This window comes from Carassius gibelio, chromosome B22 (genome assembly GCF_023724105.1).
Source record: "Carassius gibelio isolate Cgi1373 ecotype wild population from Czech Republic chromosome B22, carGib1.2-hapl.c, whole genome shotgun sequence".
NCBI lineage: Eukaryota > Metazoa > Chordata > Actinopteri > Cypriniformes > Cyprinidae > Carassius > Carassius gibelio.
In genome coordinates, this window is record NC_068417.1 from 15,914,736 (window position 1) to 15,930,486 (window position 15,751).

Sequence of the window (15,751 nt, forward strand, 5' to 3'; positions counted from 1 at the left end):
ACTACTAAATTAAATGTACAGTCAATTATTCAAAAATATAAAAAGATAAGTATATAGAAATGTTGGTTCTAATAAAACAAAATTGAAAATATAGCCAAATTTAGACGATTAATAAAGAAGTAAAAAAGCTCAATTATGCTAAAATAACACTGCATAGCCCCTCAGTGATATAAAATGAATGAATGAATTACCACTGGACCACACCAGAGCATTGACAATGTGTTGTAATTCAGTGCACAGTATCTCACCAGATCACTGCACTGTGTCCTGGGTCCTGTTTAAAAAATAAACTCAATTAAACACATTACTTTCGTTAATTTCAATATTCTTTCCAAATCTTTTAAATATAATTTGCAAACAACCAATCACATATTTCCATGTTGTTACACAATACTCACTATTTTGTCCTGCTTGTCGGTGCTTGTGACAGTAAATCACACCAGCAGCTGCAGCCACAAAAAACAGAATGAAACATCATACTTTGTTATAATGATGCATTAAGGTACAGTTACAATACAATAAGCATTTTAAAACATGAATCTTGTGTAATATAATTGTATAGTTTAGATTGGATTAGATTCAACTTTATTGTCATTATGCAGAGTGTAAGTACAGAGCTAATGAAATGCAGTTAGCATCTAACCAGAAGTTCAAGAATACAGTGTTTACATACATGAAAGTGCAGAGTAAGTGAAGCTATGATTTACAGAATGTACAGTGGAGTTGCTATATACATTATTCAGCAGAGTATATACAGAATATAAATTGGAATGCAAATTTAGGGATTGTATGTAAATTATGGGGGATGTCGTGGCCTAATGGTTAGAGAGTCGCTCTCCCAATCGAAAGTTTGTGAGTTCGAGTCTTGGGCCGGCAGGAATTGTGGGTGGGGGGAGTGCGTGTACAGTGCTCTCTCCACCTGCAATACCATGACTTAGGTGTCCTTGAGCAAGGCATCGAACCCCCAACAGCTCCCTGGGTGCCGCAGCATAAATGGCTGCCCACTGCTCCGGGTGTGTGTTCACAGTGTGTGTGTGTGTGTTCACTGCTCTGTGTGTGTGTGTGCACTTTGGATGGGTTAAATGCAGAGCACAAATTCTGAGTATGGGTCACCATACTTGGCTGAATGTCACGTCACTTTCACTTTTTTTTATGAACAGAGCAATGTGAGATCAGTGGTAATAAATACAGTTGGATGAGTGTGCAAAAGTATTGTTAAACAATGTATTATATGCAAAATAACTGTAGTGCAATTATATTTTTATAGAAATAGTTTACTGTGCTTTGTACAGTAACAACTTTAGACAATTTACAGTAATAAGTAGAATAGAGTGCAGTCTGTGCAAAATATATGTGTGTAAGTACTGTGACCAGTGCAGTAAAAGATCAGGTGCAGGTTAGATTGGTGGTGTGGAGTTCAGAAGTGTCACAGCCTCCGGGAAGAAGCTCTTCCCAATAGTATGTTCCTGCACAACCGGAGGCTGCAGATTCAGGACCACAGATCTAGGACCGCAGTTATAGGGCCCTAGTTTTTCGTGACAGCGGCACCTATCATACTGGATGATATAGCGATGGCTGCAGTTTCAGGACCGCAGTTCTAGTACCCTGTTGGTTTAGTTTGCAGTCACGTTACTTTGTATATGGCATCAATATATTAATCTCAGTAGTATTTGTTTTTAAATATTGATTCAAAATGCAGCAGAGGTTAATTACTAAGTGTGCTTTGAGTCACAATTTTAAATTTAAACATGAATTTACAAAAAATATAAATTAAATATCAATTTTGTAAAATTCAAAAATGAAGAACCTTAAAAGTCTTAATCTCTTGAATTATATAGAATATTGATTAACCTCCTTAAGGTGAATTAGCTCATTATCAGGTAAGTTAAAGTTGGAATCTGCGTATGGAGTCACTAAATTACAGCCGATATTTTAAAAGTTGTTGATAGGCAAGACAAGACACAAGAATGTTTCAAGAATGTTTATTTAATATATATATATATATATATATATATATATATATAGTACAGACCAAAAGTTTGGACGCCTTCTCATTCAAAGAGATTTCTTTATTTTCATGACTACGAAAATTGTAGATTCACACTGAAGGCATCAAAACTATGAATTAACACATGTGGAATTATATATGGAATTATATACATAACAAAAAATGTGTGAAACAACTGAAAATATGTCATATTGTAGGTTCTTCAAAGTAGCCACCTTTAGCTTTGATTACTGCTTTGCACACTCTTGGCATTCTCTTGATGAGCTTCAAGAGGTAGTCACCTGAAATGGTCTTCCAACAGTCTTGAAGGAGTTCCCCGAGAGATGCTTAGCACTTGTTGGCCCTTTTGCCTTCTGTCTGCGGTCCATATATATATATATATATATATGAAAAGTCCTTGCAGCATATGGTGCATCTCTTCAATTCGGGCAGGGATCTCCCTTTTTGGATTGCAATATTTATCTTGAAAAAGAGAGAGTGTACTTGTTAGAATATTTTGAGATCATGAAAATATCCCTAGTGCTTTTTTTAATCATCTGTCCTACAATGAGCCTAACCAAATCCATAAAATCACTTCATATTGGCCATGCAGAACATGACAGAAACTAACACATGATATCAATGGACTGGATGTGGAGTAGACTTGCAGATTAGGCCAAATTGTAACAAGCTATTAAAATTGCCAAACGCCTCATTCATCATTGCAAAACAATGCCAAAACAACAGGCTAACACATACTGCAACTAGGCAGTCAGTGCAGTTTAATTATGAAAGATATTTTATACATAAATATGGTAAAACAACGACTATTAAGCCAGTATTCACACTAATACATTAAGCTGCAGGTAAATCTTACAAACCTCACATTAACCATGCTCTTGTCGTCTGATAAGTTTAATTAAAGTGCAGGCTAGATTCACTTATAATACTTCGTCATTAAAACTCTACAAGGATTTATGAAATCATGGCCACGAATTAACGTCGTAGTAATTCATAAAACTAGCTCACAAATTCTTAATTTGGTGGGAATTAATTATTAATTCATAGGTAGCAGTTCTCACTATGTAAACTTTGCACCGTTTAAACGTTATAAAATAAAACTTAATTAAAAATCGGTACTCATTGTGTGATTGATGTCCACGTCTTCCATCTTTAATTAGTGTTGATCCAGTACGGTAGGTGGCGCTGTCACAAAAAAACTAGGGTCCTAAAGCTGCGGTCCTAGAATTGAGGTCCTGAAACTGCAGCCTCCGGGTGTGCAGGAATACCCTTCTTGCTCTTCCTGAGCCTACTAGTACGAGAGCGTAGGCTCCTGTAACGCCTGCCGGATGGAAGGAGGGTGAAAAATCCATGGTTAGGGTGGGAGGCATCCTTGATGATGTTTCTTGCCCTGCCCAGACAGCGCTCATGATAAATGTTCTCAATAGATGTTAACTGGGTTCTGGTGATCCGTTGAGCAGTTTTCACTACCAGGTGGAGTGCTTTGCGGTCAGATGTGGAGCAATTACTGTACCATAATGAAATGCAGTTTGTTAGTATGCTCTCAACCGAACAGCGGTAGAATTCCACAAGGATCCTGGGACTCAGGTGAACTTTCTTATGGCTCCCTAAGAAGTAAAGTCGCTGCTGTGCCTTTTTGACCAGGGTGTAGGTGTTATGGGACCATGTGAGGTCACCTGAGATGTGGATGCCAAGGAACTTGAAACTCGACACACGCTCCACTACAGTTCTGTTGATGTACACTGAAAAAAGTAATAAGTAAATTTACTTAATTTTTATTTGGCAAGTTTTTGCACAAGCATTTTTCAAGTAAATTTAACACATTTGGAAATTAAGTAAATCTAACTAAATCTTACTTAACTAAGTTAAGTAAAAAAAATAAAAATAATAATAAGTACATTTTATTGAGTAAAATTTAATTAAATAATATTAAATTAATGCATTTAGCAGACACTTTTATCCAAGGCAACTTACAGTGCATTCAGGCTAACAATTTTCACCTCTCATGTGTTCCCAGGGAATCGAACCCTCAACCTTGCACTTGCTAATGCAATGTTCTACCACTGAGCTACAGGAACACTTCAAGATCTTGTGAAAAATAAGTGAAAATTTCACTTACTTACTTTCAGAGGTGGAGAGTCCAGGGGTCAGAAAGTAAAAGTCCTGCCACATTTTTGCTCCACCCATGAACTCAGCAGCTGATTTCACCAGAGGAATCAAGTCATTCCTTCCAAGTCACAAATTAGTCTCAACTCAAATCCCAAGTCCTCAAAGAGTTAAAGTCAATGAGATAATTAAGAGACTAATTAAATGATGATTGTGCATTGGTGATGAACGCCTGCTGTTATTGTGCGTTACAGAGGATCAGATGCTGATGTTTTATTGGTTAAAATTATGCCACCATCATGGAGATCAGTGTTTGCTTCAGTTGGGCTCTTGACCTTTGATTTCTTATGTTAGATATTTCTCTGTAAAAGTACATGTGCTGTTATAAAACAGTGCGATGAGTGCTGTGCAGAAAACTGTTACTAGCTGGTTTTACATGATGAAGTAATTATTAGGCATCAGCCTGTTTATTTCCAAAACAATTTTATGTATTTATTATTAACAAATGTTCAGTTTTTAAATAACCTACCTTGTGGAACCGTTGGTTTAATCACTATAATGAATACATTTCCTAATGTATGTAATAAATATACATTTTTCGAAATCTTTTCCTAATAAGACGCACAGACATCATGACCCAGCATATGAATCTCAACAATGGTGACAATCAACAAAACGCTTCAAGCTGAAGTGCATGCTGGGTAACACCATAGTAAAAACTCTGATTATGCACTGTAGCATGAATAATTATTGTAACCACTGTTGAGGATCATATGATAAGTGCTCATGTCTAAAATCCCGAGCCTGTACGTTTTTTTCCCCCAATATTTAAGCATTACAATAATATTTGTTTAATAGGACTTTTTTTGTAGTTCAGTAATTGCTGAACATAATTTAACAAACCAAAGAGAGTCACCTTCATGAAGTTAATTAAAATGTTTTAGATGAAAAAAGGGCAATTAAATTTTCTACTTCAAGCTTTTAATTCAGCAATGTGTTAACGTTTACTACATAACACAACCGCAAGTGTTTAAAAGCAAATTACTTAGAATTATTAAAAGGGTCAAGAGCCCAACTAAAGCAAACACTGATCTCCATGATGGTGGACTCACCACAATTATGGTGACAAAGTTTTTTTTTTTTTTTTCTTCCAGTTGATTTCATCCAAGGCTGTGCTTAAAGTCAATTGTAGTTCTTGTGTTTCTCTTTTCTTCAGTGATGTTGATTGTTAACAGCAGGTGTTCATCACTAATGCAGAATTATCATTTAATTAGTCACTTAATTATCTCATTGACTTTAACTCTTTGAGGACTTGGGATTTAACTTGAGACTTGTTTGTGACTTGAAAGTAGGGCTGCACGATTAATCGCATGCGATTGTCATGCGTGTCTTTGTCAGTAAAGCCGGTTCTGTGATTAGCAGTAAATGTCCACCACCTGGTTTCAAATGGAGCGGCACTTCCCAGCTAGAATTTTCTTTGTTCTAAAATGTTCTAAGAACATTCCCATGGATTGTTCTAACAATGTTTTTAGCGGGTAGTTTTATTTTTGTTCCCAGAACGTTCTCTCAAAAGATAGGATAACGTTCTCTAAAAACATTCTACAAATGTTTATCAATAACATTATTAGAACATTATTCCATAACATTCTAATTAAGATTTAAGTGGATGTTTAGATGTGGATGTTGATGTCTGTTTAAAAGTAATAGCTTGGTTTGATGTCACCATAATGCTGGTAAGTGTTGGCTTTAGTTGTGCAATTTGACACTTGACTTGACGGTGTTGTTTTTTAGCTGCTGTCATCTTTATTGTGGCTAAAACAGCAAACGAATATGTGGTTCAATGGTGCTGTTTGCTTGCTGATGATTGATGTGTCTGATTACTTGTTTTCACCCAAGCTACTGTGTGGTGTTAGTTAAGTATTATTTATTAAAGTGACTCAATGGTCAACAACCTGACACCCAATTGAATTTAAAGCAGATAATTTCAAAAATTTTAAAAAAAAATTGTCACACAAACATCAAGATTCAGTGTATGAATCTCAGCAATGGTGACATGCTTTATGCTGCAATGTATTCTGGGTACATCATGCAAAACTCATCCATAGCACCCAGAATGCATTGCGGCATGAAGCATGTCACCATTGTTGAGATTCTTACACTAATTCTTAAGGTCTCTGTATGTCTAAGTATCCTATGGTTCGAAGTGATTCTAAAACAATATAGTTTAAAAATATCAGATAAAATAAAATAACATAAATTGTCAGGACCCTGTGTATTGCAACACATCTGCTATAGTCACTAATATTAAATTAATAGCGTAGAACAGACTCCTGGTAAAATCAGTTGATCAGATTGTTACATTAAGACATTTTTAATATCAGCCAGTAACCAACATTATCGAATGACATCTTTTTCTCAATGTTTTTGCTGTAACAGATTTAATTACAGCAGCTAAATGAACGCTAACACTGAAAAGAGTCATACTTCCTAAGTACTGATCAGCATAATGGTGACATCAAACTAAACTATAATTTTCAATAAACCATCAACATCTCTGTTAATCTCAATAAGAACTTTTTTACATTTATGACAGAAATAAATCTTGTTTATAATAAGTGAAGATTGTAATGTTTTTGGAGTATTTACGCTAGAGTTTGACACCAAACAGAGGTTGGGTTTTCACTTTCAACCAACATCTGACTTCTGAGCAATGTCAGTCCACATCTAGTGTGATGGGAAGCCGTAATTCACTGACAAGCTGTGCAATATCACGTTCATAATCGCAGATTAATCGCATGCGGTTATGAACGCGATATTGCGTAGCTTGTCAACGATCTACGGCTCTGTATATTAGGTGCGGCTCCATTTGAAAGCAGCTGATGGACATTTACCACTAATCACAGAACCATCTTTACTGATGAGACACGCATGACAATCGCATGCGATTAATCGTGCAGCCCTACTTGAAAGGAATGACTTGATTCCTCCTCTGGTGAAATCAGCTGCTGGGTTCATGGGTGGAGCAAAAATATGGCAGGACTTTTACTTTCTGAACCCTGGACTCTCCACCTCTGCTTACTTTTTTATTTTGGAAAAGTTTTTACACTAACAAAAAACCCGAAACAGATATTCTAGAAATTTCTAAATGTAAAATATTTTTTTTCAAAACAGTTTTATCAAATGAGGGTAAATAAGTCTCTCAATTCTGTCCCTTTAAACCAGTTTACAGCAAAGACAGCATGAAGGACTGGATGCACGTGATAAATATTCTGCAATTAAGAAAACAGACAAAAGAAATAGCACTGTAAAACCCGATAAGTAAACTTTACTCAAAACGTTTGAGTAAATAGATTGCCTTGATTTAAACTAGGGCTGGGTGATATATCTAACGATATGATCATGCGCATCTAATCAGTAAAGCTGCTTCCGTGATCACCGCTAAAATCTCCATCACCTGCTTATAATTGGAGTGGCATTTAATAGACAGCAGAGGTGGGACTTTCAAGTCACAAGCAAGTCTTCAAGTCATACAATAGTATGTTCCTGCACAACCGGAGGCTGCAGATTCAGGACCGCAGATCTGGGCCGCAGTTCTAGGACCCTAGTTTTTCCTGACAGCGCCACCTACCATAATGGACGATATAGCGATGGCTGCAGTTTCAGGACCGCAGTTCTAGTACCCTGTTGGTTAAGTTTGCAGTCACGTTACTTTGTATATAGCATCAATATATTAATCTCAGTAGCATTTTTTTTTTAAATGTGATTTTTGATTCAAAATGCAGCAGAGGTTAATTACTAAGTGTGCTTTGAGTCACAATTTTAAATTTAAACATGAATTTACACAAAATATAAATGAAATATCAATTTTGTAAAACAATTTACAACAATTAACCTTAAAAGTCTTAGTCTCTTGAATTATACAGTATATTGATTAACCTACTTAAGGTGAATTAGCTCATTATCAGGTAAGTTAAAGTTGGAATCAGCGTATGGAGTCACTAAATTACTGCCAATATTTTAAAAGTTGTTGAGAGGCAAGACAAGACACAAGAATGATTCAAGAATGTTTATTTATATACATATATATACACACACAGTACAGACCAAAAGTTTGGACACACCTTCTCATTCAAAGAGTTTTCTTTATTTTCATGACTATGAAGGCATCAAGGGCTATTTGACCAAGAAGGAGAGTGTTGGGGTGCTGTGCCAGATGACCTGGCCTCCACAGTCACCGGACCTGAACCCAATCGAGATGGTTTAGGGGTGAGCTGGACCGCAGACAGAAGGCAAAAGGGCCAACAAGTGCTAAGCATCACTCGGGGAACTCCTTCAAGACTGTTGGAAGACCATTTCAGGTGGCTACCTCTTGAAGCTCATCAAGAGAATGCCAAGAGTGTGCAAAGCAGTAATCAAAGCAAAAGGTGGCTACTTTGAAGAACCTACAATATGACATATCTTCAGTTGTTTCACACTTTTTTGTTATGTATATAATTCCATATATAATTCCACATGTGTTAATTCATAGTTTTGATGCCTTCAGTGTGAATCTACAATTTTCATAGTCATGAAAATAAAGAAAACTCTTTGAATGAGAACAAAACTTTTGGTCTGTACTGTATATGTATATATATATATATATATATATATATATATATATATATATATTAGGGGTGTAACGGTTCACAAAATTCACGGTTCGGTTCGATACGATACACTGATGTCACGGTTCGGTTCGGTTCGGTTCGATACGTTTTAGATACAGCAAAATGCAAAAACATCTCAACTTTTCAGAATGCCGCAAGCGCACCGCGGGTCATGTGACAAGAACCAACCAATCAGCTTCATCCTTTCCCGTAACAACGTTGAGAGCTCAGCCAAGATGAAGGAACAGCTGATCATAGTTGTATATGGATTGCAATTTTGAAATAAATTTAGTAGCAGAGCTACTGCAAGCGATTTTTAGAGCTGCAAATCCATTTATCCTTCGCTGAAATTTCCGCGTCTCATGGAGAGAGCACGTCATCGTTGCTTAGCAAAGACAGACGCCTCATGAGCGCTTCTGCCCGAGCGCTTTGGAAAGGAGGAGAAAGACGCGCTTAGCGTTTTCCACGCGTTTTTAGGAGCGATATGTGAACGGCCCCTAAGGCGCTCGCTCACTCAGCACGCGCTGAAGGCTCGTTGCAAAATGTCGAATGCATTTAACAGACCAGAAATATAAGATCCTAAAATAACCAACAGGTCTGGTGTTTGGGTTGGATTCCCTGTAATAGTGTCTAAATGCTGCAGGGATAGTTTGCTGCGTGCATGTTTCTCCTTTTTTTCGTCTTTTCCCAGATAGTACTGACGCATATATCCCAGATATTCCCGCTGGTGTTTTTTTTTTTTTTTTTGTATTCCCGCTGGTGTACCCTGTCATGTTGCAGATGCGACATACCGTTGTTTTTTTATCCACCACTCTCTTGCCATCACCATTATAGCTTACAGGGAATCCAAAGTGCACCCAAACACCAGACCTGTTGGTTATTGGAGGATCTTCTCATTTCTAGTCTGTTAAACGCATTGGCTATTTTGCAACGAGCCTTCAGCGCGTACTGAGTGAGCGAGCGCCTGCTGAGTAGCCTAACATAAACATATAAGATGGTGTTTTTTTCTTCTTCGGGAGTGTCAGGGGCATTGCCTGTTACGTTGTTTGGGTTATTGGGCTACCTTGTTGAACGCATATTATTATATTTCTCTCTCTCTCTCTCTCTTTTTTTTTTTTTTTCAAATATAATTAATTACTCCAACGAACCGTTCGGTATACGTAATGCGTACCGCGTACCGAACCGAAAGCGTCGTACCGAACGGTTCAATACGAATACGCGTATCGTTACACCCCTAATATATATATATATATATATGTCATTTTTGCGACAACATCACAACAGCACCAAAGTGAACAAAGTGAACGCTAAGTGATCCTTTTCCATCAGTTGCTGCATGGATAGAATGGCTGTGGGCTTCAACTCTAGAGAAAGAGAGAGCGAGAGACAGAGAGATAAATAAGAAACATTTGTTTAACATATTCAACTGGAATATATATATATATGAAAAGTGAAAGTCCTTGCAGCATGTGGTGCATCTCTTCAATTCGGGCAGGGATCTCCCTTTTTGGATTGTTATATCTATCTTGAAAAAGAGAGAGGTGTACTTGTTAGAATATTTTGAGATCATGAATATATCCCTAGTGCCTTTTTTAATCATCTCTCCTACAATGAGCCTAACCAAATCCATAAAATCCCTTCATATTGGCCATGCAGAACATGACAGAAACTAACACATGATAGCAATGTATAACTGTACGTGGAGTAGACCTGCAGATTAGGCCAAATTGTAGCAAGCTATTAAAATTGCCAAATGCCTCATTTATCATTGCAAAACAATGCCAAAACAACAGGCTAACACATACTGCAACTAGGCAGTCAGTGCAGTTTAATTATGAAAGATATTTTATACATAAATATGGTAAAACAACGATTATTAACCCAGTATTCACATTAATACATTAAGCTGCAGGTAAATCTTACAAACCTTACATCAACCAGGCTCTTGTCATCTGATAAGTTTAATTAATGTGCAGGCTAGATTCACTTATAATACTTCGTCATTAAAACACAACAAGGATTTATGAAATCATAGCCACGAATTAACGTCGTAGTAATTTATAAAACTAGGTCACAAATTCTTAATTTGGTGGGAATTAATTATTAATTCATAGGTAGCAGTTCTCACTATGTAAACTTTGCACCGTTTAAACGTTATAAAATAAAACTTAATTAAATATCGGTACTCACCGTCTGACTGCTGTCCACGTCGTCCATCTTTTATTAGTGTTGATCCAGTACAGTAGGTGACGCTGTCACAAAAATACTAGGGTCCTAAAGCTGCGGTCCAAGAACTGCGGTCCTGAAACTGCAGCCTCCGGTTGTGCAGGAATACCCTTCTCAAGTCATATCCAAATCCTTAAAGGGTTAACGTTAATGAGATAATTAAGTGACTAATTAAATGATGATTGTGCATTAGTGATGAACTTCTGCTGTTAACAATCAACATCACTGAAGTAAAGAGAAACACAAGAACTACAGCTGAATTTAGCCACAGCCTTCAACTGAAAAAAAAAAAAAAAAACACTATGTCACCATAATTGTGGTCAGGGTTTGCTTTAGGTAGTCTCTTGACCCTTTTACTAATTCAAACCAATTTGATTCAAAACAATTGCAATATTGTTTTTGCAACAAACATGTATGCATTGCTGAATCAAACCTTGTAGTGACAGATGATCTTATGCTTTTTCTGCTTATAACTCATGTTGACTTGGACATCATGAGATAGTCTTCTTTGGATTGTTGAATGACATTCAGCTTTTACCAGAGTTGGGACTTTCAAGTCACAAGCAAGTCTTCAAGTCATATCCCAAGTCCTCAAAGGGTTAAAGTTAATGACATAATTAAGTGACTAATTAAATGATGTGTGTGCATTAATGATGAACACCTGCTGTTCTTGAGAATTACAGAGGATCAGATGTTGATGTTTTATTGGTTAAAGTGATGCAACCATAATGGAGATCAGCGTGTGCTTTAGTTGGGCTCTTGACCCTTGACTGTCATGTTAGATCTCTTTATGTAGCATTGCATGAGGTGCTGTAAAGCAGAGAGAAGAAATTAATCTGTATGTGATAGGTGGTCAGATTACAATCAAATTGACATTAGCTCTATTGAAGTTTAGCATAATCAAACCAGTAAAACTACACTATGGAAAAAAAATTAAAGTGAATTTTAAATCTACTAAGTGCATACAAAATTTTAAAAATTATACTCTGTAGACACACACAGACATCAAGATCCAGCATATGACTCTCAACAGTGGTGACAATCAATAAATGTTGCATGCTGGGTAAAAACTCCCGTCATGCACTGCAGTATGAAAAATTGTCACCACTGTTGAGGATCGTGTGATAAGTGTGTTTGTCTAAAAACCTAAACTGATTGGCTCCTTTTGTGTTTTTCAACATTGAAGCATTGTGATTATTTTTACTTCAGTTCAGTAATAGCTGAGTGTCAGTCTACTATCCAAAGATAAACACAATTTCATGATGTTCAGTCATCATGAGTTATAAGCAGAAAAAGCATAAGATCATCTGTTACTGCAAGGTTCGACTCAGCAATTCATATATGTTTGTTGCGAAAACAATATTGCAATTGTTTTGAATCAAATTGGTTTGAATTAGTAAAAGGGTCAAGACACTACTTAAAGCAAACCTTGACCACAATTATGGTGGCATAGTGTTTTTTTTTTTACTTTTTTTCAGTTGAAGGCTGTGGCTAAATTCAGTTGTAGTTCTTGTGTTTCTCTTTACTTCAGTGATGTTGATTGTTAACAGCAGATGTTCATCACTAATGCACAATCATCATTTAATTAGTCACTTAATTATCTCATTAACTTTAACCCTTTGAGGACTTGGGATATGACTTGAAGACTTGCTTGTGACTTGAAAGTCCCACCTCTGCTGTCTATTAAATGCCACTCCAATTATAAGTAGGTGATGGCGACTTTAGCGGTGATCACGGAAGCAGCTTTACTGATTAGATGCGCATGATCATATCGTTAGATATATCGCCCAGCCCTATCAAAATACTTATGAAACTTAACCACATTAAAGTGTTTTAAAAAATAATGCATGAATCTACAATAAAATGTTCTGTTTACAGGCAGATACCTGTACTTTCTCTTGATGTTTTTTTTATGTTCAGACAAAAAAAAAAAAAAAAAAAAAATCACAATCAAAATATTAACAACATTTTTTAATAAACATTTCAATATTTAAATGAACATTTAAAATATTACTGACTGATAACACCAGGGTTAGTACAGTAAAAACCACTTGTATTAATGGAAATCAAATAAATTTTTAAAATCAATATTATTTTTAAAGAGATTTAAAACACAACAATAAATCTAGAATAACTCAGATGTTAAAAGCGTCTTTCAGTTCCATTCTATTAAAACAGTCCTTAAGAAATCTGATTGTCCCAAAAGTGTCCACCGGTGTAAACACAAAAGACCACTGTGGTGTTAATCAAAAGTGCTGGAAAGGTAAGTCCAAAAAGATAACTCCATTATTCCAGTTTGGAGGTGATCACCACTTAGTCGTAAGGAGAGCAATGTCCAATGCTTGTTTCACATGCTTCCTCTTCATGCTCTCCATTTCCTATTTTCTGTCATGTGAACAGTCACATGACCCGGACTCATTTAAAGACATACACAAATTAAACTGGTTAAGAATAATAAAATGGCTGAAGACAACATATTAAAACAAATATACATAAATATACACAAATATACATAAAATCATTATAATATATTGAGCAGGGACATGCGTCCTGTGTGACAGAGTCACAAACTTTAACCTCTGAACTTGTCATCTTAACATCAACCTGGTGTCGCACTGGTATTCATATTTCTATTACAGGACGGCTCATTAACTCAGGCTCCGATCCACTGTCAGCACGATTAAATGATGTGTGCACTGTTCTCCTGTATAAAAAAAATAAAATAAAAAATGATTCAAATGTTCAAATGAAATGAACAAGATTGAAGACATGGATAAAATCTTTTTATAAACTATTAACAAAAAGGCCTTAAACATAGGATGATTCTGTTAATGACTAGGGTTATTACAGCTAACTAAACTAAAACCATAATAATAATAATAATAATAATAATAATAAAAAACATTAGCAAAAATAAAATAAAAGTTATTAAAATGAAATAGAAAAAAAATTATATTTCAGGTAGTAGCTCATAGGGCAACATTCTCATTATTGTTTACTTTATCTGGATGAACTAAAGTAACTAAAACTTAAATCAAAAAAGAAAATGGTATAGACATATTTAAAAAACAAAAAACTAATAGACATGACCCCCCCCCCACCCCCACACACACACACATTACTTTGGTTAGCTACAATAAAAACACACATTTTCACATCTGTTAAGATTATTTTCACACAATAAATCACAATTTAGCATCTTATTAAAACATCTGTATGTGATACTCACTACATTGTCTTGCTTGTTGACGCTTGCAATAGTAAATCATACCAGCAGCAGCCACAATCAGCAGAACAAAAAAGTATCACATGTTCTGAAAAAATATTAAGCATCAGAACTGTTTCCAACTTTAATAATGAATCATCATATTAGAATGATTTCTAAAGGATCATGTGATAATGATCCTAAAAATTCAGCTTTGCATCACAGAAATAAAAGATAATTTTAAGTATAATAAATTGTAAAAAAAAAATTTTTAAATTGTAATATCACATAATTACATTTTTTCTGTTTTTTTGATCAAATAAATGCAGGCTTGATGAGCAGAAGAAATTTCTTTCAAAAACATTAAAAATAGTAATGCTTCCAAACTTTTGGTCTGTACTGTCCCACATAGCAACATTGTGTCGGCCCAGATCCGGCCCACATCTGGCACCCGTGGAAAGATGATCTGGCCCACAACAGCGTGGAATGATGGCACTTGGGCGGACCGCTCCTGTTTGCCAGATTTGAGCCACAAGGAGGCCATAGCAATGCCACATGTCAGCCAAGAGTAAAGAAATTAACCAGAACTGGACCTTATCTGAGCAACAAAATCTGTGTATATATTAAATATGAAGTAATTTCAGCCTTAATAAGCCTGTTAACAAGTAGAATCACTGAAGGAAAGAAGAGAACAGAAAAAGAGATAAGCAGAAACACAAGAAGCTTGTGGGCTCAAATGTGGGCCGGATCTGGGCTGACACAATGTTGCTATGTGGGCTTCCACTCTCCAGATCATTTAACACATTTTCCTAAAGTGTTATTAAGGGTAATATTAATGTCCATGTGTTGTATGATGTTCATTAAGATTAGGGCTGGGCGATATATCGAACGAAATGATCATGCGCATCTAATCAGTAAAGCTGCTTCTGTGATCACCGCTAAAATCTCCATCACCTGCTTATAATTGGAGTGGCATTTCATAGACAGAGCCGTAGATCGCTGACGAGCCACGCCATATCGCGTTCATTATCGCAGATGAATCGCCTTCGATATGAACGCGATATGGCGTGGCTTGTCAGCGATCTACAGCTCTGTCTATCAGAGGTGGGACTTTCAAGTCACAAGCAAGTCTTCAAGTCATATCCAAGTCCTCAAAGGGTTAAAGTTAATGAGATAATTAAGTGACTAATTAAATGATTGTGCATTAGTGATGAACTTCTGCTGTTAACAATCAACATCACTGAAGTAAAGAGAAACACAAGAACTACAACTGAATTTAGCCACAGCCTTCAACTGAAAAAAAAAGTAAAAGAAAAAAAACACTATGCCACCATAATTGTGGTCAAGGTTTGCTTTAAGTAGTGTCTTGACCCTTTTACTAATTCAAACCAATTTGATTCAAAACGATTGCAATATTGTTTTCGCAACAAACATGTATGCATTGTTGAGTCGAACCTTGCAGTAACAGATGATCTTATGCTTTTTCTGCTTATAACTCATGCTGACCAGAGGTGGAGAGTCCAGGGGTCAGAAAGTAAAAGTCCTGCCATATTTTTGCTC

At 36.1% G+C, this 15,751-nt stretch overlaps 1 protein-coding gene across 2 annotated transcripts in view; it reads right to left on the bottom strand.

Moving 5' to 3' along the window:
- LOC127987236 (uncharacterized) overlaps positions 1–15,751 on the bottom strand; it is a 156,922-nt gene that overhangs the window by 62,059 nt on the left and 79,112 nt on the right. The window contains exon 7 of one of the 2 annotated variants that reach the window (XR_008161103.1): positions 13,432–13,563. The exons of the other annotated variant lie outside the window; for it this stretch is intronic. The gene's annotated coding sequence lies outside the window, so the exon portion shown is untranslated. Of the gene's footprint in view, positions 1–13,431; positions 13,564–15,751 lie in introns of those variants that run through there. 2 annotated transcript variants of the gene reach the window in all.